The sequence below is a fragment of the Peromyscus leucopus genome, chromosome 1 (assembly GCF_004664715.2).
Source record: "Peromyscus leucopus breed LL Stock chromosome 1, UCI_PerLeu_2.1, whole genome shotgun sequence".
NCBI lineage: Eukaryota > Metazoa > Chordata > Mammalia > Rodentia > Cricetidae > Peromyscus > Peromyscus leucopus.
Genome location: NC_051063.1, coordinates 10,605,230 through 10,631,382, shown reverse-complemented (window position 1 = coordinate 10,631,382; position 26,153 = coordinate 10,605,230). Strand labels below are relative to the sequence as shown.

Sequence of the window (26,153 nt, the reverse complement as noted above, 5' to 3'; positions counted from 1 at the left end):
TCTATATTAGGAGTTAGATGATAAATAAGGACTAAAGGGCCATGATGTCTGTAACCAACTTCCAGATAGTTCAGAAACAAAAATATATATGAAGAAAATACTTACACTTTAAAAGATACACAGTTGTATTTCCTATCAAAAATAAAAAAGCAATTCCAAATTGCTCATTATTGATAGACATAATTTTTTTAATTGAGTCACACCCTATCAACCAACATGCGTGACAGTAGAAGAACATGAGTTGAGAGGGTCTTTAAAGGGAAGATAAGATGATTCTAGCTAGTATGTTGGAGCAAAAAGAGTGTGTCTGGGGGGGTGCACATACATATGCATGCACACACGTGCATGTGTGTGTTTCGAAATAGTATAAAATCTTAAAGGGTTTTTCTGAAAGAAATTATCAATATCTTTTTCTAATTATTCTTAAGTTTAAAAAGAAATGTTTGGGCCTGTAAGATAAAGGCTCATGTTGCCAAGTCTAACAAGTTAGCCTGAGCTTAATTCCCAGGGCCCACATGCTGGAAGGAGAGAACCAACTCCTATACATTGTCCTCTGACCTCCAGACACATGCCATGGCAATGTGCATGCAAGCTCACACACACACACACACACACACACACACACACACACACACACACACAGAGAGAGAGAGAGAGAGAGAGAGAGAGACAGAGACAGAGACAGAGAGACAGAGACAGAGAGACAGAGAGACAGAGAGAGAGAGACAGAGAGAGAGAGACAGAGAGAGAGAGAGAGTAAAAAACAAACCAAACGAATAAATGGAATTTTTAAAGGGTTTTACTTAGAGGCTGGAGAGTGGTTAGAAACACTTTAGTCAGCAGTTTAGTCAACAATTGCTGAGTGGAAGAGAATCTTCTAGAGTCTTCCAGCATAACCACTTTTACTGATGGGTTTAGGTTTCTGGTGAAAACGTGCTAGAGCAGTGGTTCTCAACCTTCCTGGTGCTGTGACCTTTCACACAGTTCCTTATGTGGTAACCCCCACTCATAAAATTATTTTTGTTGCTACTTTATAACCATAATTTTGCTACTGTTATGAAACATAATGTAAATATTTTTGGAAATAGAAGTTTGTCAAAGGGGTTGTGACCCACAGGTTGAGAACCAGTGCACTAGAGCATGAGCTAGGATTTATGGGTCCATTCATTCATCGCAGAAGAAGCCACAAATAGAGGAGGCATTAAACCAGTGGAAGTATTACCAGCTATGCTGGAAAGGGACAGAAATGGGAAGCAGAGAAGACTGTGGCACTTCTAGTTCCAGGCCAATAGTGACAGCTAGCTGTGAGCATGCATTATCCTACAGAAAAGGGTTGATGGTGCTGCCATTGCCACCCTGGGCCAAGGGTCCTGGGTGCAGAGGTGGAGGTCACTGCCCTGGTGGTCCCAGAAGATAAGATGACTCCTGTGGCCTGGGATGACAGAGCTTGAAGCTTTACAATCTAATGGAATCTTCCAGTAGGATTTGGGACTTGCTTAAAACCTATGCCTATTTCTTGCCTTCAAGTTCTCCCTTGCAAAGTGAACCAGTCTATCCTCTGCCTGTCCCATCACAGTACTTTGCAAACTGAAAACTTCATGTGATTTAAGATGTTATCAGCTCAGCAGAAATTCAACTTCTGGATGAATCACAAAGAGTCTCAGACATATGTCACTTACACAATGTGATACACAACATGTACGTGAGATTCTGCTACTGGATGGTTCAGACTTAAGGTTGGGACATTGGGATGTAATTAATGCATTTTTCATGCTTAAGAAGGCCTACCATTTAAAGGGCATGAACTTTGAGTCACTTAGGCAATGGGTATTTGCTGGCCAGTCCCTTCTCACTCTATTGTTGCCCTTGGCAAGAAAGTCCACTGTCTTAGTGACAGCAATGACTTTGGTCATACAACACAGAGAAATGGCCTCTCTTTATTCAGTTAGTTTAACCGAGGTTTAAAATCATTAAACAGATTCCAAGTCCTACTATTTAATTCTAATTTCTCATGACCTACTTTCCTTTAAATTATCACACTTCTTTAATGCTAATCCTGCCTGCTTTTAGCACCATGCTAACACAGGAACCCAAACTCTTAGCTCTCTTGACCTCTGGAGAATCCAATTCTATGTATGCCTAGGTCCTCTACCTAAAATAGAAATAGGAAGAGTTCCTGAAAAGTCTGTCTGAGAATATCAACACTTGCCTTTACTTGCTCTTTTTTCTATTTACCTTATCTGTACAACTCTTTTAGATACCACCAATGACAAACCAATCTTACATACACACATTTTTCACATTTAGTTTACTCCAGACTCCTAAGGCTTTGAGAGTGTCTCCAATCCCATTCTATTTCTTCATACCACTCCCTCTCACTTTATAGCTCAGTGGCAGCCAATACAACTGACCATCATAGCAACCCTTAAAGGAAGTACTACTATCCACATCTTAAAAATAAGAAAACCCAGAAGAGCAGAAGCAACATGACCAACTCAAGGTCACTCAATGTTACACAAGTAACTGAGCCAACATGAATTAAGATACAGGCACACTTACTTTAGAGTTTCCATGTTTAATGGATTCAAATTATTACAAACAATGGTTACCATGTGGTCAGGTTGCTCATCAGCAACCCCACTCCTGGTACAAATTTCTGCCCTAGTTTCATTGGTGTTGCTATGATAAAGTGTCTTGACAAAAGCAATTTAGGAAGGAAGAGTTTATTTTTGCTCACAATTCTAGGTTAAAGTCTACAAAATAGGGAAATAAAGTCAGCAAGAAACTAAAGCAGCTAGTCACATCCACTGTCAAGAGCAGAGAGAAGATGAGTGCATTCATACCTACCAGTGCTCAACTGGATCTTTCCTTTTCACTGTCCAGAGCCCGTTTATGAAATGGTTTCACCCACATTCAGGATGGGTCTTACCACACAATAACTATTATAACTTTATCCTTTATTTCTAAATTTATATCATGTATTTTGGTCTCTTATTTAATTGCCTTGGCTTAAGCTTATAAAAAATAATACTGATAAAATACCTTGAAATAACAACAGTGATATCTAACTTTCTTCTCTTAAACCTGCTATGATACAAATACTCCAAACTTGCTTTTGTATGCATTGTTTATCATATTGAAATTTTTATACCTTTTTCTAATCAGGATACATATTGAATGCCTTTTCAGCATCTATTAACAAAATCAAATTGCTTGGTATTTTTTCTCATTTTGTTTCTTAATATGATCTAATATTAAAATCTCAGAGCACCAGAACCTACAAAGTCTTATAGTAGTCAATCCTGTTTTATATCAGACCCTTGTCTCCATTTTAATGTATTTAGCTATGTAGATTTTCTAGTACTAAATCCTTATTATTCAAATTATTATATTGTTATTCAAATTATATATGATCTTTACTCATGATGATAAGCCCTTTTGGTCATGATGTACTTTTTCACTGCTAGGATCTACTTACTGATTGTTTTAAATTTATTTTATTGTTAATTAAAACATAATTACAAAATCCCCCTCTCCTCCCTCAAACCTCTCACTCTCTTCCTACCAAATTGGTGGACTCTTTTTCTTGATTATTATTGCTACATATATATAAATGAAAAGATATATGCCATGTAGTGTTACTTGTGTGTATATGCTGTTAGGGCTGTCCAGTTAGATAACCAGAGGACTCATCCTTTATAAAGACTAAGTTTTCCTCTCTGAGAAATTATTAATTACCTGTAACTCTTCATCAAGGGGTGGAACTTTACAAGATTTCCCCTAACTACATTGGCATGTCAGCTGGTGTTGTTTAGGTAGCCATGTTTCTGAGATTTCATGGTTGTAGCTTCCCTGTCATAATTATAAGACACAATCTAACAGCAGGTTTCCTGGTCCTCTGGTTTTTACAGTCTTTCCACTCCCTCTCTGTGATGTTCGCTGAGCTTCAAATGTAGGGTTATTGTAGGTGTATCAAATGGGGCTGGGAATCCCACAGTCAGTTGTCTCCAAATTTTGACCAGTTGTGGGTCTCTGTAATTGTTTACATCTGCTGCAAAAAGTGGGGAGGAGCTTCTTTGATGAGCAGTGAGAGCTAAGTCTATCTGCAGGTATAAAGATAAGTACTCAGAATTCTGTTAGGAGTTCTACTGGTTTAGGAAAGTGGAAATAGTAAAAGTGGCAATAGTAGGTTCTCTTCTAAGATCCATGACCTCAACAATCATAGGTAGTTTGCTTGGTTTACAGTGTTAGCAATGATTTCCTTCCTGAACAGCAGGCCTTAAATCTAACTAGACAGCTGTCGGTTACCCACAAGATATAAGTGCCACCACTGCAGATTTAAAGGTATCTTGCTATGCTCATCACTGTGGTTCATAGACATTACAAATGTCTAGGGTAGGGTAGGACTATTGATTGGTTTCCTCCTTTGGCAGCTTGCTTAACCCTTTCTGGTACTATGAAAACTAGTCCTTAGGGAGGAGGCTTTTGGGTCAGATCAGCTTAACTCCTATGAGTCCCCTGTCTGAAGTTTGTCATGTCTTCAACAATAAGGATTTACCTTCAACTTCTGGGAGGCAACAAAGAGCAACAGCCATAGCCTATGTTGTTTGGGGAGTCTCTTGGACTCCCCTGACCAGAAACTAAAAGGGAAGTCTCTCATGCCTGGAGCTGGAGGTTTTGCAAGATAATCTACAGCTCTTGGCGAGAGCATTGTCACCTCAAGTGGCATAATTTCATTAAAACTACACACACATGTGCTGTGGATATCACTCTCTATAAATAAAACACTGATGGCCAGTGACCAGGCAGGAAGTATAGGCGGGACAAAGAGAGAGGAGAATTGGAGAAACAAGAAGAAGGAGGAGAGACACTGCAGCCACCGCCAGGACAAGCAGCATGTAAAGACTCTGGTAAGCCACCAGCCATGTGGCAAGGTATAGATTTATAAAAATGGGTTAATTTAAGATAAAAGAACAGTTAGCAAGAAGCCTGCCACGGCCATACAGTTTATAAGTGATATAAGCGTCTGAGTGATTATTTTATAAGTGGATTGTGGGACTGCGGGGCTTGGGGAACCTGGAGAGAAGCCCTCCAGCAACACACATGTACACACATACATAAGTGTGTACAAGTGTTATATGTGTGTACATGTGCATATGTGAGTATAATTTTAGGTGAATAGAGAACAATATGATTCCCGTGGCTTTTCAAACATCTTTGGTTATTTTTGTACCAGCAATTTTAAGTGAGGGTAGTTTGTGGCCTTCCTTCTTGCGCTATTTTGGTCCAGTTTTCATAATAAAAATAACATATACATTTCTTCTTTTTCTGTGGCACATGTAGATGGTATGAGCATCAGATTCAACTTTGCTATAGAGGCTTGTTAGAATTTTTGACAAGTGACATAAAGATTCCTGGCCAGATGAAGCTGCAGGCTGACTCTACCCACACTGGCTTTCACTTCACTCTGTTTTTCCTCACTACCTTCACCCCTGGTTATTACTTGTTCCCTCCAGAACTCATGTTGAAATTTAATTACTTTTATGAGATATTAAGAGGTAGGACCAATCTGGGCATGGTGGTGGCACATGTTTGCAATCTCAGAATTCAGGAAGCTGAGGCAGGAGGTTCTTGAGCTCAAGGCTAGCCTAGACTGCATAGAAAGACACCATCTCAAAAGTAAAGAGTTTAAAGGGTTGATCAAGTGGAACCTTTAAAAGATGACTAGGGGATTCTTCTGAATGGATCAGCCCATTCATTCAATGAATTGCTTAGTGGGTTAATAATGATTTATCTTGAGAGTAGGTCTGTTATCAAGGACAGTTTGCCTGGGTCCCTCAGTCCCTGCTTTTCTCTCCCCATGTGACGTTCCATGCCACCCTGGGAATCTGCCAACAGCAGTAAGATGTGCTCCACATTGGACCAGAACAATGAGCCATATAACATATTCATCTTTTTAACATACATATGGTGTGTGTGTGTGTGTGTGTGTGTGTGTGTGTGTGTGTGTGTTTCTCTTTTTAACAGATTCATCTCAGGTATCATGCTATTATCAGACCAAGCATCCTTTCCTTCTGTCACATCTACGAGATTCAGGGGAACCTTCTTTTCTACAACTTTCCCTTTTAGTTTCTTCTCACTTCTCCTTGAAAGCATCACGTCTAGAATATGTAGCTTTCCCATCTGCATGTGGCATGCTACTGAGTTCGTTTGAAAATGACAACAATTTTCATCTATTTGGATACTTAAAATGGTGTTTGGGGGACTGGAAAAATAGTTCAGAAGCTAAGAGTAAACACTGTTCTTGCAGAGGACCCGAATTCAATCCCTTGTCTCCTCAATTGAGAAGCTCACAACTGCCTGTAACTCCAGTTCCAGGGAATCCAATGACCACTTCTGTCTTCCTCTGGTATTTGCACTCACATGTACATACCATGTACACACACACACACACACACACACACACACACACACACACACACACGAATGCAAATAATTTTTAACCAGTGTTTCATAGTAGAAGAGATGTGGATGTCGGACAGTCTACAGGGGATTTCTGCTTAAATTAATCCCTTTGGTTTTGAGTTGTTCAATATTGTGATGAGAAGGATTTAGAGAGAGCACATGAGATTATGTTTATACATTGTATGGAGAATAGGAATACTTCTGAGAGCTTACATGCAGGGAAGGCAGGTGAGAAGACTCCTATGATGTGAAGTGCCATGGAACTGCTTGCAGAGAGCTGGCCCCAGAATGCAATCATTGACAGCACTTAAACTCTCATACTATTGGCTATAACATAGATATTGCCAGTGAAATCTTACAGCCAGTTTCTGGGGGAGGTGCTGTCTGTCATCCATGCTCTTTCTCTCTAATCTAAGCTGAGTCGTATAGCAACAAATCTGATATTGAGATGACTTGGGCCATTCAGCTGACACAGCATGTCAAAGTCTATTACAAACTGACTTCCTCAGTTGACCCATTTCCTGAAACTCACCAAAGTAGATGACCAAATCTATTCTGAGTTCCATGAAAATTCCTAGAAACTCAGGGTAGATGTATTAGATCCGGAAGAACTCAAATAAGAATCCGCTAAAGAGAACTGGAGGCCATTCTGCTTAAAATTTGAAGGGACCGTAGAAGACTACAATGATGGTACTTTGCTGTGACTGGACTGTGCACAGGGCTACTCTTCTTAGATATCTTCCTTGTATCCAGGATTTAATTATTTGTAATTAAAATTGCTCGGAACCAGGAAAGTCTATAACAAAGCAGTTTCTGTTGGTGTTCAGGACAAAGAAAGAGAAAAGAGCTGACAATAAAGAGGAAGCTGAGAGAGAGCTCACAGTGGAGGAGAAAAAGAGGAAGAGTCAGCAGAGGAGAAAAGTAGAAAACTAAATAAGGAGGAGAAGAAAGCCAAGAAACATGTGACTCATCTGAACCCTCAGGTATCCAGTACTGCTTGCGCAGACGCCTTTGGTTAAATGATTGCCTTGTGCAAATGGAGGACTCAGAAGGACATCTTTCTAGCTACTAAGAGAAGCTATTCTGGGCATAATAGCTTAAACACAATTAATGGAGTCTGTTAGTTTATTGTTACATGATAACCTGTTTCTTGGCTATAACTGTTGTTGAAGTAAGACATTTTTGTAAATAAATTGCTTTTTGTTTGTGTTATTTATGACTGACTTCAGAAAGTATTTACATTTATTTGACACCTCAAAAAATTTCAAGTATATAATCTCATCACCATATCTTATACAAAACTGTCTGTCAGTTCTTCTCAGTGTTCTCAATAATGAAGTTCTCTTAACCTGTTCATTTGTATCTGCTATTGGGATTAGAAGTCCATATATAGGAACTGACGGACAGGCCTAGTAGCTCATACCTGTAATTCCAACACCTAGGAGGCTGAGGTAAGAGAATTGCATTACTTTGAGGCCAGCCTGAACTATAGAGTGAGAATTTGTCTCGAAAATAAATAGTTTAAAACAGAAAAAAAAAAAACCACATATTATTTTCTGATAATGGCATGTTAAAAATCTTTTATCTTTGGAAGTTATAATAAAACTATTTCTGGCTACATTTAATGTTCTGTTTCATTTTTCTTTAAAAGAAAACCCTAAGAGCTTAGGTGACAAACACTGAGCAATTATTTTCAAAGTTGTGTTTGAGTGTGAGTCCCTTTATTTCCTTATAAGATCACACAAGTATGTTTTGTTTTTGTTTGTTTGTTTTGGTCTGTGCTCCCAAAGAAAGGGAGGAAGAGAGAGAAGGGACGAGAGGGGAGGGAAGGCATGAGGCAAGGAAAAGAGAGGGAGTCCACAATCTTACCTAATCAGAGGAGTCCATTCACAAAGTCATTTCACAGTCACAGAGGTCACACCTGGCCTGCCACAAGACTCCTGAGCTCCAGGACACAGGGTCCTGTGACCACTGGAAGGCCAGGGTCTCAGACCCTTTCAAGTGGCTGGCTCAGCCCAACTCATCCGTTCTATTCGCTCCTGCCCCCTCTGCCAGTTCCACAGCTCAGTGGTCAACCTCTAACACTGCTTGAGCCTTGGGAGGCAGCAAAGACAAATGGGGCCCCAAGCCTCAGTGGCGATAAAACTTGCTTGTCACACAGTCAGTAGCAGACCAGTGTGGTGATAGATTGTGTACCTACATAAAATTTGCCTGAAGATCAGAGAACAGAACAAGCCACTAGATTAAATATAGAGGCCAGGCAGTGGTGGCACACACCTTTAATCCTAGCACTCAGGAGACAGAGATCCATCTGGATCAAAGCCGACCTGGATTACATGAGATTGACTCAGTCTAGGAAAGAAACAGAGACAGGCAGTCGTGGCACACACCTTTAATCCCAGCATTTTGGAAGCACACATACCATTAATCCCAGCACTAGGAAGGAAGTGATGGCTGGGCAGAGAAAAATATATAAGGCGTGAGGAGACAGGAACTGAAGCCTTTTCAGGCTGAGGAGTCCTAGAGGTAAGATGTGGCAGTAGCTTGTTCCTTTGTTTCCTCTGATCTTTCAGCATTTACCTCAATATCTAGCACTGTGTTTTTATTATAAGATCATTTAGCATTTCATGTTACAGACCAGTTATGTGATCAGTCATCCCACTGTGCCACCCAGTCTTCATAGGTACAAGGCACCTCATCTCTGGTGACACTCCTCATTGTGAGCTGGCTTGTTTCAAAATGCATACAGCCTATTATAACATGCACATAACTGTAGAAATTCTGACACAGTTATCTGAAAGGTTTGTATAAATAATTCTGCTACCAACACTGATAGTAACAATACACAAAACAAAACAACAAAAATCAACCCCAAAGCATACTGAGCAAAAACAGGTTGGACATCAAATAATACAACTATCCAGCTTCCTTTCCATGTAGGTCCAGACCCAGCTGAACCACACTGTATCCTGAGAGAAGCAAATCAGTGGTGGTCTGAGGCAGGAAGGTACCTTTGGGGTAATGGAAATGCTATGGATGTTAACTATGATGCTGGTTGCACTGGCATGCACATTCATCAAAACTCATCACACTACTTTACATACATTGTGCCTCAATAAAGCTGCTGTTAATAGAAAAAAATCTGTTTGCCAGACACTAAATCCTAGTCTGTTTTTTTAATCTGAACATATCTATACATACTTTATGTGTCTGAGTGTATTGTCTGTGTGCATGCAAGTGGATCAAATGCATGCCTGGTGCCTGCAGAGGCCAGAAGAGGGCATAAAACGCCTCCCAGGAACCCCACTCAGGTCCTCTGCAAGAGCAGCAAGTGCTCTTGACCACTGAGCCATCTGTCCAAGCCCTAGACACATCCCTTGAAAAAGAAAAAAGAAATACCAGAAAACAGCTCTCTTCTTATTTCAGTATTTAGCCACAAGCTTCATTTTTTTTTCCAGAAAAAGAACAGCTTAGACCCAAAAGGTAGGACTGGGGAGGGGAGCCGTTACTTTCCTGTGTTCTTGAAAAACTATAAGCTCTACAAATACTCATCAATGGGTGAAATAAAAGTACATTGTATTGCATAGACAGAGCGCTGGATGGGAAGCTCTCCTCTCCAAGTTACACATCTGTACACTTGTCCACAGTGAGCTGAGGGCCTGATTGCCTATGGCAAAGGCCCAGGCAACAGTAATAGAATGTATCCTCCATGCCTTGCCCTGTAGCAAGGAGTGCACCCTAGGTGGGGAGCTCTGCTGCTGGTCAGGGCTGAAACCAAAAGCTTTGTTCCACTTTGGTCTCAGGGACACACCTTTGGTACAGCCCCCTGGGCTGCAGAAACACGCCACCACGATCTCTGCTGCAGGGCACCATGTATGGAAACTACAGCTTACATGGGCAGAAAACAACTATGTAGATGACATTTATATTAAGCTAGAACTATTTTAAAGTACACAGGATGATGTGGGTAGACTATATATTATTTTATATAAGGAATTGGTACATCCATAGATTATGGTATATGTGTGGGTCTTAAAGTCAATCCCTTACAAATGCTGAGGGTACCATGGTCCCAATGTCCCCAAGAGATATAACTTTATGTTTCCAAAATTATTTGACCCTTGATACCATTTTGGAGGCATTCCTTGGGACATAAGCAATCCAGAACATTGGGTCACCTGAGTCAGATAAGAACTAAGAATATGGCATCTAAGAATGGACTTCACAAGCTGATATGTAAGCTAAGAACAACAGCCAGCTCTACAGAGCACTTATGTGTTCCAGACATTGTTATGGTTTAATTATTAGTGAGGTGCAATACTACTTTACCCGCATTTAACGGATGAGAAAAGTGAGGCAGGAAGTGGTACAGTAGTTTGACCAAGACTAATGGAGGAACAAAGCCAGAAAGCAAACCTGGCTATCTAGCTTCAGCACTCATACTTCCAGGAGCACTGCAGTGCCTTTGCACACTGAGGGAGGAAATTAATACACGTGGCTTCAGTACTCATGCCCCAACCCCACCAAATTCATATGCTGAGATCCTACCCTCTAGGTGTAAGAAGGTATGGAAGAGATTAAATTGTGGGGATGAAGTTTTTGTGAGTGGGATTAATGTCCATAAGTGACCTCATCCATGTAAGGGGTGTCTTCCACTATATGAGGACAGAGCAGGCCTTCATCAGTGCCTTGACTTGGGTTTTTTGTCTCCAGAACCCAGAGAAATAAATAGTATGTTTATGATCATTAAATAGACTCAGTAACCCAAATTGATTAAGACCTGTATGTTAAGGTCTCATTCAGAGTGGGTCCATCTCTAGGAAGGATGCATGGATTGCCCAGTGATGGAGAAATGGATGAGATCTACATGAGCAAACTGGGGCTGAGGGGGGTAGTGATAGGCAAGGAACGGGGGATGAGAGCTTAGGGGAGTGGGAGGTTCGAGCTGGAATGGGAATAGAGTGGGAGAGCAATGAAAGAGATACCATGATAAATGAAGACACCATGGGAATAGGGAGAAACAGAGTGCTAGGGAGGTCCCCAGAAATCCACAAGCATGACTCTACCATAGACTACTGGCAATAGTCAAGAGGGTGCCTGAGATGGCGTACTCTGTTGATTGGATGACTGAATACCCTAACTGTCATCATAGAACCCTCATCCAGTGACTGATGGAAGCAGATGCAGAGATCCACAGCCAGGTCCCAGGTGGAGATCCAGTAGTTCAATCGATGAGAGAGAGGGGGGATTCTATGAGCAAGGGATATTGAGACCATGACTGGAAAAAGTACAGAGACAATTAGCCAAACTAGTGAAAACTCATGAACTGTGGACCAATAGCTGAGGAGCCCCCTTGGTACTGGACTAGGCCCTCTGGATAAGCCAGACAGTTGTTTAGCTTGAACTGTAGAGGGAGGCCCTCAGGCAGGCCTGTCCCTAGTGCATAGGCAGGCTTTTTGGAACCTAGTACCTATGGTGAGACACTTTGTGCAGCCTTGGTGCAGGAAGGAGGGGCTTGGACCTACCTCAACTGAATGTACCAGGTTCTGCTGATTCCCCATGGGATACCTTGCCTTGGAGGAAGAGGGAATGGGGGGTGGGTTGAGAGGGAAGGCTAGGGGGTGGGAGGAGGGAAATCTGTGGTTGGTATGTAAAATGAATAGAAAATCTCTTAATTAAAAAAAATGTTAAAAAAAAATAGTGAGTCCATGGGTCAGCCAGATTAGCATCACCTGGGAGTTTACTGAGACTGTGGAGCTCCTCCCAACCCTGCTGCTTGCAAACCAATATTTTAGCAAGATCTTCAGGTGGTCCTTCAACAGTGGAGAAGCAGGGATCTGAACAAAAAAGCCTTAAGTTTATCTTGTTTAGCTGTGGTTTTAATCCCACACTACTTTGGTGTTTGGTGAATATCATGAACTATGAGCATGAAAATATGCACAGAATTGTGAAGATTTCACAGATTTGTGTTTAAAAACTTTTCTGTAAAAGGTTTAAAGGGGCTGGAAGCCAGCCTTTAGGGTTCTCATGCATTCTTACATTTAATCTTTTAAACAAAGTATTGGTAAACTTGAGAAAGTTAAGTAAGCTACCCTAGTCATTGCAAGGAAAAATGACAGAGAATCAACCTAGACCTTCTGCTGACAGGGTCCTCTATAAGCAAGCTATTAGAGGTGACCCAGCTACAGGAATTCTGGTGGACCACTCTCTGAGAAGATCATCCCCTGTACCTACAGTGTATTCTTACAAAGACCTGGTGCAGTGATAAGGAAGGGCCACTTTCCTTCCTAGAAGGATGGATCCCAGGAGTCTGTGCAATGAGAGAGATGTCCCTCCCAGATGCCCCACATTTCTACTTGGTTTATTTCCAACCTGCTGTGGATATCGCTCTGTATAAATAAAGTGCTGATTGGCCAGTAGCCAGGCAGGAAGTATAGGCGGGACAAGAAGAGAGGAGAATTCTGGGTAGTGGAAGGCTGAGGCAGAGAGACGCTGCCAGCTGCCACCATGACAAAAAGATGTAAGGTGCCGGTAAGCCACGAGCTACATGACAACTTATAGACTAATAGATATGGGTTAATTTAAAATATAAGAACTAGATAACAAGAAGCCTGCTGCAGCCATACAATTTGTAAGCAATATAAGTCTCTGTGTTTACTTGGTTGGGTCTAAGCAGCTTCAGGACTGGCGGATGAGAGAGATTTGTCCTGATTGTGGGCCAGGCAGGACCAGGAAAACTTCAGCTATACCAACCTGAACAGCTTCAAGTAGCATGGCAACCCAGGACTGTCACCTGTCATGTTAGTCTACTTGAACCATGTGGGCAATAAGATTTCATTCTGTGGACTGAGTGATCCATTGCTGATAGCTTCCTGGTTCTCTGTATTGAAAAGGAGCCAGGTGAGGACCACGACTAATGAGGCCTGCCTGCCCCCCAGTGGCATGGGGGTGGGGGCACAGTAGCAGGAATGCATCTTCTTTTCCCAGTACAGAAAATCACTGTTCATTTCTCTCAGATTTCTAATCCTTTATTTAACATGCCCGAGAAACATGAATTCTATAGATTATAATCATGATTCCTACCAAATAAGAAGCATCCTTACCTCAGGGCAGATGAACTGAAACTATCTGATGCATGGAGAATTATGAAGAGGTATATACAACTTAAGCACTCTGTGTATTTTGTATTTACTTATTTGTTTTGCTTTCTGTGTGTGTGTTGGTTTGTTTTCTTGACGGTCTAACATCTCTCATCCTGACCTTGAATAGTGATCTTCCTGACTCTATCTCCTAAGTGCTGAGATTACAGGTATATGCCACCATACTCAGATAACATTGTTATTTCTAGTTCAAGCATTTCATATGCATCTATAAACCAACTTCAGATTTTATCTTTGCCTTCTGTTTTTAAATGCCAAGAGCAATTTTTCTTTAGGACACTCAGTAGCATAAAGTCAGGGTTAAATTTGTCATTTTGCTTCTGGCTCCAGTCTTCTGGAGCACCCTATGGAGGTTTGTTTTCATACTACTGCCTTTTAAATAACAGTCTTCTAAAGAAATACAATAGTAACACCTTTATAGGTATATTTTCCTGGTTTAAAAAATGATTTTTCCAGCTGGGTCTAATGGTGCAGGCCTATAATTCCAGATATTTTGGAGGCTAAAACAGGAGGATTGCAAGTTTGAGGCCAGCCTGGACTACAGAGTAAACTCAAGACCAGCCAGGTCAACTTAGTCTCGAAACAAAAAGTAAACAGGGGAGAATGTGGAATATTCCTTTACACTGTGCGAATACATGTCACTGTGATTGGTTTAACAAAGAAGCTGACTGGCTAATAGTTGGGCAGGTAGAGGTTAGGCAGGACTTGCAGACAAAAAGAGAGCATGAAGAAGGGGGAGGAATCTCAGGGTCACAAGAAGATGCAGAGAGAAGCAAGACAAACTTGCTGTGTTTTTAAAAAAAAAAAAAGAGGTACCAGCCATGTGCCAGAGCATATGTAAGAAATATGGGTTAATTTAAAATATAAGAGTTAGCTAGTAACAAGCCTGAGCTATTGGTCAATAATTTATCATTAATAACAAGTCTCTATGTGGTCATTTGGGAACTGGCTGGCAGGACAGAGAAGTCTTCCTATAGGGAAGGGCTAAGGTTATAACCCAGCGAGGAAAGTGCTTTCTTAGCATGTGCAAGACCCTAGACTCAATCCTCAGTACTGACAAAATCAGGTTTCCTATCCAAAGCAATTTCTCCTGGAAAATTCATTTTTGCAATTCTAAGCATTTGAAATTGTTCCCAGAGAAATAATCCTTTTCTTTCCCTTTCATAGAATTATCAAGCCACTATTTAACAAAACCATTTAGTTACAGGAACAAGTGCAATCGGTATAAAGAAATTTGGGGACAAACACAAGTATGTGTTGGCTAATCTGTGACTCAGGAAGCTGTAGGAGGCATGAGCTACCATGAGTCACAGAGAATTTGAGAACATTAGTCATCCTGTTGAATCAGGCAAATAATGTCCAATTGGAAGAGTTTTTAAAATTTATTTAGTATATGTGTGTGAATCTGTGAAAGTTGCTGTGTACCATATATGTGGATGAGCTCATGGAGGCCAAACCCAGGTCTTTTTAAAGAGCATTAAGTGCTCTTAATTCCTGAGCATTCTCTCTATCCCTAAAGAGGAATGTTTCTGTTAGAGTACATCAAGTCACATCCTCTCTACCGAAGTTTATTTTATTTGGTTTTTAAGACTGGGGGATAATGAGTCCAATCTGAGGAGTTTACCTGACCAAGCATACACCACATCCCACCTCCAGGCCAGGCTACTTGGGGAAGAAAGGGTTTATTTGATTTACATTTCTGCATCACTGTTTATCATTGAAAAGAGTTAAGACAGGAACTCAAACAGGCTGGGAACTTGGAGGCAGGTGCTGATGCAAGAGACCATGGGGGAGTGCTGATTATTGCTTTGCTCATCACAGCTTTCTCAGCCTGCTTTCTTACAGAGCCCAGCACCTTCAGCCCAGGGATGGCACTATCTATAACAGAGAGAGAGAGAGAGAGAGAGAGAGAGAGAGAGAGAGAGAGAGAGAGAGAGAGAATCACATTAACGTGAAAGCTCCATAACAAGAAGAAACAATACCCCAAAAGAGTAGATGGAAAGAAATAATCAAACTCAGAGCTGAAACAAACAAACAAAAAGATTACAAAGAATCAATGAAGGTTCTCTGTGAAAATCAACAAAATTGACAAACCCTTGGCCAAATTAACTAAAGGACTGCAAGAAAAGATCCAAATTAACAAAATTAGAGACAAGATGGGGCCCTTGGAAATTCAGAGAATCTTAAAAAACTGTATTCCACCAAATAGGAAAACCTAAAAGAAGTGGGTGAATTTCTTAATATATACAACCTACGAAAAGTAAATCAAGATCAGATGAGCAGTTTAAACAGACCCACAGACCCTAGTGAAATAAAAATAGTGATTCAAAGTCTCCCCAACCAAAAAAAAGCCTAGGGACAGACAGATTCAGAATTTTACCAGACCTTCAAAAAAATTAGTGCCAATATTTCCAAATTATTTTGCAAAATATAAAGGAACATTTTCTTATTCTTTTTATGAAGACATTATTACCTTGTATCTTAGTTACTTTTCTATTGTGAAAATACACCCCGACCAAGGCAACTTATAAAAGAAAGCATTTAATTGGATGCTTGCTTACAGTTTCAGAGGGTGAGTCAATGATCATCATGGTGGGGAGCATGGTAACAGGTAAGCATGCATGGCACGGGACACTGGAGCATTAGCTGAGAGCCTACATATGGTCCATGGTGGGGGTTGGGGGTGGGGGATGTGAACAGTGAGGGAGGGAGGGAAGGAGGGAGGAAGGGAGGGAGGGAGGGAGGAGGAGAGAGGGAGGGAGAGAGGGAGGGAGGGAAAAGACAGAGACAGAAACAGAGAGACAGGGACAGAGAGTGAGAGCCCACCTCAGTAGCATACCTCTTCCAAAAAGGCCACACTTTCTAATCCTTCCCAAATAGTTCTTCAAACTAAGGACCAAACATTCAAATATATGCTTCTATGGAAGCCAATCTCATTCATACCACTACACCCAGATACTAAAATCACATGAACACCCAACCAAAAAGAAAGCTATAGACCAATACCCCTTATGAACATATATGCAAAAATTCTCAATAAAATAATTGCAAACTGTATCCAAAAAGATTATACAGCATTATCATGTTGGCTTCATCCCAGAGATGCAGGGATGGTTCAACATTTATAAATCAATAAACATAATGCACCACATAAACAGACTGAAATACAAAAACCACACAATCATCTTAACTAGATATAGAAAAGACCTTTGACAAAATCCAACTTCCTTTTATGATAAAAGTCTTGGAGAGATTAGGGATACAAGGGACCTTAACATAATAAAGGCAATTTATAGCAAGACCATAGCCAACATCAACCTAAATGCAGAGAAACTCAAAGCATTTCCACTAAAATCAGGAACAAGGCTGTCCATGCCCTCCATACCAATTCAGTATAGTACTAGAAGTCTTAGCTAGAACAATAAGACAATTGAAGGAAACCAACTGGATACAAATGGTAAAGAACAAAGTCAAAGTATTTTTGTTTTTGCAAATGATATGATCTTATACATAAAAAGGATGCTAAACACTCCATTAGGAAACTTCTACACCTGGTAATTAACACACAAAAATCAGTAGCTAGCCATAAATGGCAAATGGACTAAGAAAGAAATCAGGGAAACAGTACCCTTCATAATAGCCTCAAAAAAATATCTTGGATATTGTTTCCCTGATTTCTTTCTTAGTCCATTTGCTATTTGTATATGATAACTTTAACCAAGAAATGGAAGACTTTCACAATAACAAAAAAAATCTTTAAGTCTTTGAAGAAAGAAATTGAAGAAGATATCAGAAGATGGGAAGATCTCCCATGCTCATGGATCAGTAGGATTAACATTGTGAAAGAGACCATCCTACCAAAAGTTATCTCCATATTCAATGCAATCCCCATTAAAGGCATCACCATCCCAGATTTTAAGTTGTGTTACACAGCTAAAGTAATAAAAGCAGTGTGGTGTTAGCATAAAAACAGCAACAGCCGCATTGGTCAATGAAATCAAATTAAGAAACCAAACATAAGCCCACAAATTTATAGATACCTGGTTTTTTGACAAAGAAGCCAAATATAAACACTGGAGAAAAGACAGTAACTTCACCAAATGGTGTTGGTCAAACTGGATGGATGAGTGTAGAATCTATCACCTGCACAAAACTCAACTTCAAGTGGATGAAGGACCTCAACATAAGACCAGATACCTTGAGTCTGATGGAAAAGAAAATGAGAACTTGAACTCAATGGCACAGGAAAGGTCTTTCTTAATAGCAGTACAAGCACTAAGGCCAACAATTCATTTTTGTGGGCTAATTAAGCTGAAAAGTGTCTGTATGGTAAAGGACACCACCATTCAGGCAAAGCAGCAGCCTAAAGAATAGATAGAGATCTTTACCAATTATATATCTGATCAAGGGTTAGTATCTAAAATATGTAAAGAACTAAAAACACTGAACATCAAGAAAACAAACAACCCAACTAAATAATGGGATTCTGAACCAAGCAGAGAGCTGACAAAAGATGAAACACAAGTGTCTAAAGAAATGTTCAACGTCCTTACCCATTAGGGAAATGCAAATTAAAACTACTTTGAAATTTTATCTTACTCCAGTCATAATGGCCAAGATCATTAACACAAATGACAGCACATGCTGAGAAGGATGTAGAGTAAGGGAAACACTCATCCATTGCTGGTGGGAGAGCAAACTTGTACAGCTACTATGGAAATCAGTATGGCAGTTCCTCAGGAAGCTGGGAAGAGATCTACCTCAAGCTCCAGCATATCATTGCTGGGTATATACATCGAGGACTCTACATCCTACTCTGGAGATAATTGCTCATCTGTGTTCATTGCTGCACTATTCATAATAGCCAGATATTGGAAACAGTCCATCAACTTACAAATAGATAATGAAAGAACAGTACATGCACACAGTGGAATATTATTCAGCTGTTAAGAAAAAATAAATTATGAAATTTGCAGGTAAATGGATAGAGTTAGAAAAGAAATCATCCCAAGTGACGTAGCACAGACCCAAGACAAATACTATATGTTTTCTCTTTTGTGTGGATGTTAGCTTTTAAATTTTCTGTGTTTTCTACCATTGGAATAACTACTGAGGTTAAGTACCTAATAAGGAACTCGTGGGGATGAGAAGATCTCCCAAGAGAGGAGAATTAGAATATAGTGTTATGAAGAGACGAGGGGGAAATTAAAAGAATTAAATAGGGAGGGGGACGGGAAAGAGGGGTAAAGAAGAGAATATGGGGAGGGACAACTAACACTAAAGGCCATTTGAGAAACCATGTGGAACCCTACTACTGTAGAAGCTTCCTAAAATATATACATACATGAAAGTAACCAAATAATAGGGAAGACAATGACCCAACTAGACATCTTAGGTCACTAAGAAAAAAACTCCAATGCCAGGAATGGGTTATATCTTGTTGATCTGTTGGTCAAAGGAGCCCCATCAGCACCCCCAAACATCACAGAGTACTTGTTAAGGCTATCAGTTACTCTCTACAACCTGACAGTAAGACTGTATTGCTAAAGACAATAACTTTTGTCATTGAACATGAAGAAGTTGAGCTGGTGTCTAACTAAAAGTTCCGCCCCTACTAACTAGTGTTCATGATACTGGAAGGTACCAGAGGAGAAGGGTAATCATCAATATCACCCAGCTACTGTGACCTATAGTAGTGACCTACCTGCAATAGGGTAGTAATGGGGGCACAAATGTTATGGAGGTAACAACTACTTTTTACATTTTAATTTAAGGCCCACCCTGAAATATGGAACCCATAACTGATACTTTTAAATTGACCAAGAACCTGAGACTAGATAGTTCACAGGCCTAAAAGAAAATCTACCACTATTAATTCTGCTAAATGAATATAGCAATAAAATGACTCCTAATGACATTCTGCTATATCCATAGATCAATGCATTGCTCAACCCTAACCAGAGAAGCTTGTGCTTGCAAGATCTGGGAATTAACACAGAGACCCACAACTGGACAATGTGCAGAGAGTAACAGACTTTGAAATATTCCATTCTAAATGGGATGTTTCCATCAAACCCTCCCTGCCTCAAGTCTCAGGGATCTGCGCAGAAGAGGAGGCAGAAAGACTGTAAGAGCCAGAGGTGATAAATGACTCCAAAAAACAGTGTCTTCCAGACACAATGGTACTAAAGCACCATACAGAGACTGTCACCACATGCACAAGATCTACACGGATCCAAACGAGACGGGCTCTCCACACTAAGTGGGAAAGTCGGCATGGGATCCCACTCCTAACCAAGAAGTTATCTGCAATTGACACCCAGTAGCAAAGGTAAAATCCGTTTCCTCCAATGGGCTCTCACTAGGTATATCAGTTACACTTTAGGGTAGTCCTCATGCCCAAGAGTAGTCGGCCAGCACAAAACTAACTTGATGGTATTTTGTTGACTTTTTGTTTCGTTTGCTTTTGTTTTGACTTTTTTTGTCTTATTGGTCTTTTGTTTGTTTGATTCTTGTGGTTTTTTTTTTTTTTGTGTGTGTGTGTTGTTTTTGTTTCTTGTCTTTTGTTTGTTTGTTTTTGAAAGAGAGAGAGAGAAGAACATAAAGCTGGGTGGGTAAGGATATGGGAAGTATCTGGAAGAAATTGGAAGGGGTGGGAAACATGATCAAAATATATTGTATGGAAAAAAATTTCTGAAAAAATTTTCAATTAAGAAAAAGAAGCCAAAAGTATTAATAGATGAGACAAGATAGTGTTTTTTGGTTTGTTTGTTTTTTTTTTTTTATAGAAATGGTTAATCTGGTTCTAGAATGACAGTGCCTCATTCATCAAAGACAAATACTCTTTCATTCTCCTTCATTGTTACTTTCCTACTCAAATTGGCTTCATGACATTGAGATGGCTGCTGCAATTCCAGTGATCACATTACCATCCTAGATAAGGAAAAATAAAAAGAAAGAAGGAAATAATACAAATGCTTCCAGCTAGCTCAGCCTTCCTAGAAAAACTCCCTTGGAAAGCTCCATCTAGTGGCCTCTGAGAAGTCATCACTGTTTTGTTTTGTTTTCTGCTAGGAGTCTAAAAATGTCATTTTATAGTTAGGTCCAAGACTCAACTATTTTGAATTCTCTTATGGAGGAATAAGAAGAGAACAAATACCCAGTAGATGATTATGTTCCTTATGAACATAATCACAGCAGAGCACTGGAAGCACCTGAACATTTGAGACCTGCCTTATTTCCTGCCTGCTCAGGGCAACAGGGAATTGGCTGTATGCTGTATGCATCTATTGATTTCTTTCATTGAGAAAGTGTACTTCCTAAGAATTATGTGGAACATTCCTTTTCTTTATTTCCTATCTCCATTTCAATCTACATACTACCAGAATGTCAATCTTGGACTCCATCCTAAGCAAAAAGGTGCTGCCAGCATGAACAGAATTCCCTTTGTACAGAGAATATACTGCACACATTCAAATCTGAACTTGTAGACACTTAGATATTTGCCAATAACTAGTCTCTGAGAGCACCAAGTGTTCTAGGTAGCTCAGTGACTGCCCAGTGACTCTTCCAATCTTCAAGGAATCAAATACTTTTCACAGGAGCGCAATAGTCTCTCCTGAATCCAGTCCAACATGGCTGGTTTGGAAACACAAGCATTTAGGAAGCCTTGAAGTTGCTGGAGAATGGGTCTACTCTCAAGGGTGTCACACCTAGTAAGAGGGATGGCCAAAAGCGTAGAGACATTGTGGAAGATGGTCTATGGGTTCCTGGCTTCAACTGTTTAGATAAATGAACAAGTCCATCCTATAAGCCCATGATGGCTCGTCTGGACACTCCACTTTTTCTCCCTGGGAAAGACATTGGATTGCTCTACTCTCTCTTTGGGACACAGTGTCTCCATTACTCTCTCCTAGGCTGTATCTAACCCTTCCTTCCACCATCTTCAGCTCTAGTGCTATGCTCAGATGCTCAACTTCCTGGAGTTGCTCTTAGATGAGAAGACACTACCAAAACTGAGATCACTTTGGCTTCCCTGGCTGGGCCACAGCCATGATCAACTCTAACCAATGAGCAATCTCTGACAAACACTGTTCCACACCATGGCTCAGTCTCCTAGATTTAAACAGCTTGGTGAATATAGAAACTTAGTAAGTCTATCAATACTTGTTCATAGGTGGAACTTCACCATTAGGCCCTGGGCCTCCACCCAAAATCTAAATTGCCAACAGTGCAAAAATATCTTTCCTACATTCTTAGTTTCATGTTCTCATTGTATAAGTAAATTGCCTGAGGCCACAGTCATGATTCTTAGCAAATATCATAATTGAAGAACTAGCAATTGGATGTTGTGGCTCACACCTTTAATCCTAGCACTTGAAAGGCAGAGACAGGCAGATCTCTGTGAGTTTGAAGTCTGCCTATTCTACATAGCAAGTTCCAGGACAGTCAAGGCTACATAGAGACTTTGTCTGAAAAAAAATTAGCTGTGACTTCTGTATACAAACAGACAGATGCAGTGTAATATATATATATAATATACATTTATATTATATATATGAAAATATGATGGATATTTTCTGGCAGCATAAATATCCAGTCACACATAATTTATTTTCTCATCTAAAATATACCTTTCTATGTAATGTATTTGGACTTTCCAACTGCTCTGAGATATACAGCTATCAGGCAAGTATCCCAATCCTTTAAGATATCAGAAATGGAATGTTCAGAAGGTCAAATAACTTTCTTAAAATACCTCCAACAGTATAACAACTTCCTCTCCTATCCTGGTCTGTGTACTGCTACCTTAACAGAGTAGGATGTCAAGTCCTTTGGACTTATGCTAAGTAGTGGTATAGTTGAGCCATATGGTAGAATTATTCTTAGCTTTTTAATAATTCTCCACACTGGTTTCCCGAGTGACTGGACCAGCTTGCAATCCCTCTGACAGGGAATACGGGTTCTCTTTCTCCCGTGCTCCATCCAGCATTTGTGTCCTGTTGTCCGCCGTTTGTTGATCTTTGCTGTTCTAACTGGGGTAAGATGAAATCTCCAAGTTGTTTCAATTTGCATTTCCCTAATTGCTAAAGATGGTGAGTATTTATTTATTTATTTATTTATTTATTTATTTATTTATTTTTTGAGATATATCTTAGCCATTTTTTCCCTTCTTTTGAGAATTCTCTGTTCAGGTCCCGGACTCAGGTTTTGAATGAGTTGTTTAGTTTTTCACTCCATCTTTAAGTCCTTTATTCTGAACATCAGTCCTCTTGTTGTGCCCAGATCGTGACCCCCAGAGAGACCACCAAAGACGAGCATGCCGGAATGCAAAAGCAAGGTTTAATTCTGGATATCCAAAAGCAATACAAGCCCAGGCAGGGACTTCATCCAATACATCCAATGCAGTGGAGGCTGGAGGAAGTGCCCACCTGTCTGCAAGCTCAGTTTTTAAAGGGAAAAGTCACAAGGTTACATCATTTAGGGGTGCTAGTATGGATACAATTCTGATTGGCTCGCTTCTAGGGACTTCTAGAAATTACTTCTAAGGGAGTGGTTGCCCGCCACCATTTCTCATTGGCTGCCCTCAGGTGGGGGCATTTCTGTGGTCAGTTACCCTGGAAACCAGGGAGAGGACATTCCATAGTCTGGCAGGCATTACCTCGTGACTATCTTGTGACTCTGTACTTTTACACTTCCTGGTTTCTGGAATCTGAACTGACTGGTTTGAGTAACCAATGGCCTATTCCCAAAAGGAGAAATCTTAGGCCTTAATTTTAGGGTGAAAGCATTTTAGTCTTATTTCTAAGATGGCTCATTTTGGTCTCACACTCTGTCAGATATATAGTTAGCAAAGATTCTCTCTCAGTCTATGGGCTTCCTTTTCACCTAATTGATTGTTTCTTTAGCTGTGCAGAATCTTTTTTAATTTTATGAAGTTCTACTTGTCAACTCTTGGCCTTAATTCTTTGACAAATGGAGTCCTATCCAGAGAGTTCTTTTCTGCACCTATGTTGTGTAGAGTATGTTTTCTTCTAGGAGTTTCAGTGTTTGGGGTTTCATGTGTAGGTATTGATTTACTTAGAGTTAGTTTTTGTGTGAGGTGATAGATGTGGGTCTAATTTAATTCTTCTGCATGTCTGTTCATGTCTCTGTCACTAATTCCACAAAGCCTGAAGCTGTAGGAAACCCAGGGTAACTATGGAGAGACACTAGGAAGCAGTCCTGCTGAGCTCCCAGCCAGAAGCCAGTACCAGCCTCTCAACCATGTAAATGAGCCTTCTTAGGTCAACCAGTTCCAGTCAGAACATACAAGCTGTGGTGATATTTTGTTTGTGCTCTAACAAATAAAGCTTACCTGGAGATCAGAGTGCAGAGCTAGCCACTAGAGGCCACGTAGTAGTAGCACACACCTTTAATCCCAGCACTTGGGAGGAGGAAACCGGAAGTGATATGGCTTGGCAGAGAGAGAAAGTGATAAGGCGAAGTGGAGACAGGAGCTGGGCCCTTTCTGTCTGAGGATTCAGTAGAGGTAAGAAGTCTCTCTAGTGGCTGGTTCCTTTACTTCTCTGATCTTTCAGCAGTTACCCTGATAGAATTCACATTTTAACAAGCTGTCTGCATCCTGCCCTGCCAAGTTGGAAGACCCACAGACTAAATAAATAATTGCTAGTATTTTAAGTCAACAATTTTGAGATGGTTCATTTTAGAACAAATAACTGGAATCCACTTTTCTAAACCATACGCTGATCCCCTTCATATCACTGTGACAAAATATCTGAGATACACCTGAAAGAAGACAGACTCTTGTTGGCTCATGGTGTCAAAGGCATCAGCTCCTGCTCACAGGGGGGCCCCCATTGCCTGTGGGTTGTGACAAGGAAGTGAGTACATCCTGAGGGGGAGGTTGTGCCAGAGACCTGCTCACAGCGTGGCAGCTGGGAAGCAAGAAGAGCGAAAGAAGAATTCTGGATACTCAGAACTCAGTATCCCTTTCAAGGGACTGTCCCAAGGACCTGACTTTCTCTCACTAGACCCTCCCCCGAGACACGCCCATATCTCCTGATGACGCACAGGCTAGTCTGTGTGTCAACACATGGCCTTTGGGGAGACCCCACCCACCCTTACCCAAAGACATACATCCAACTGGTTAAGCACTGTGAACATTTTCATGTTTGTTTCACACGAGAAAAAGTAAATGAAGGCAAACCCCTTCAATTTATAAAAGCAAGAGAAAAGAGACAATTAAACAAATTGTTTTAAAATGCCTTCAACCCTAAGTAATAAAGTCATGCTATAAATATGTTAGTATTTGGTCCAAAACTCTGAGAAAAGAATTAAGCCCTCAAGCTTTGACAGTTCCAGGGCTTCTAAATATAGGAAAATAAAACTGAAATTCATGTCACTTTGTTAATGGCATCACTTAAAACTATAAGTTAATTAACTAATTAACAACTTAATTAACTCAGCACTTAATTTACTTACTTGAGTTCACTTAAATTCCCTAGACATGATTTAATGAACTTTCAATGTAATTCCTGACTAACCATGTAAATTGTGCGATGTGTATCTGTTCAATTGAGTAGACAATTCTTGAAATTAAATAACTTAAGGCAGATGCTAAGCCTAACTGTGAGTTTTCTCTTCTCTTCAAGAGAGAAATTTGACCTGAATTTCTGGTATAGCAGTTTCCTCACAGTGCATTTTATTTTCTTTTAAAAACAAAAAACAAATACCTGAATGTGTTGATCTGTTTAAATGTATCGAAACAAAGTTCACAAAGTATCTAGCCAAAATGAAAATTTTTTATCATATATATTAAAAGTGTACTTTCTAGATTCTTTTCCATTTTTATTGGCTATATTAGACATGATAATACTCATTATGACATGTTATACATGTTTAATTATATTCACCTCCCATTACCTTCACTCAGCTTCCTTCCACACCTGCTGATCCCTTCATCTTCTCAAGGAGTACGGCTTCTGCTGTCACATCTTTTAATTTGTTTGTGTGTTTGTCTTTGGTTTTGGTGACCCAATGAGTCTCATTCAAGTTGTTTATTAGAGCAGGGTGAGGGGGGTATTTTCTGGAGCGTGGGCTACTTATCAGTGGCTATACTAATGAAGGAAAACTCCCTCCCCCAGCAAACATGAACTGCCTACAGAGCCTCATGTGGTCCTTCCTTCTCCGTGATGGGATATTGAGGGGCCTCATCTTTGCAAGTTCCACACACAGTATCACAGCTGATGGAACTGCCTCTGGGTCAAACAATACTTACAAAGCACAAGAGAAAACCCATTGTGCATTCCTCTTTTTCACGTGGTTACCGACTTCCCTCACTTGTTCACAGAGATGAAATTTACGTTGCTCATGGTGTACTCACTGTGGGGCTACCTTACTCTTACTATTTTCCTAGTAGTTCATTTTGTTTATTTTTTTTCACAAACATCTCACTCTAAAACAAACTGTAATCCTTTGCAAATCCAACTCTTCTTCAAATGTAGTTTTAGAAGCCTTGACTTAACT

The 26,153-nt window shown here is 40.2% G+C and overlaps 1 pseudogene; it reads left to right on the top strand.

Annotated features, from left to right (window-relative positions):
* Positions 1 to 5,422: 5,422 nt before the first annotated feature.
* On the top strand, positions 5,423 to 7,484 carry LOC114696900 (annotated as a pseudogene).
* Positions 7,485 to 26,153: the final 18,669 nt, after the last annotated feature.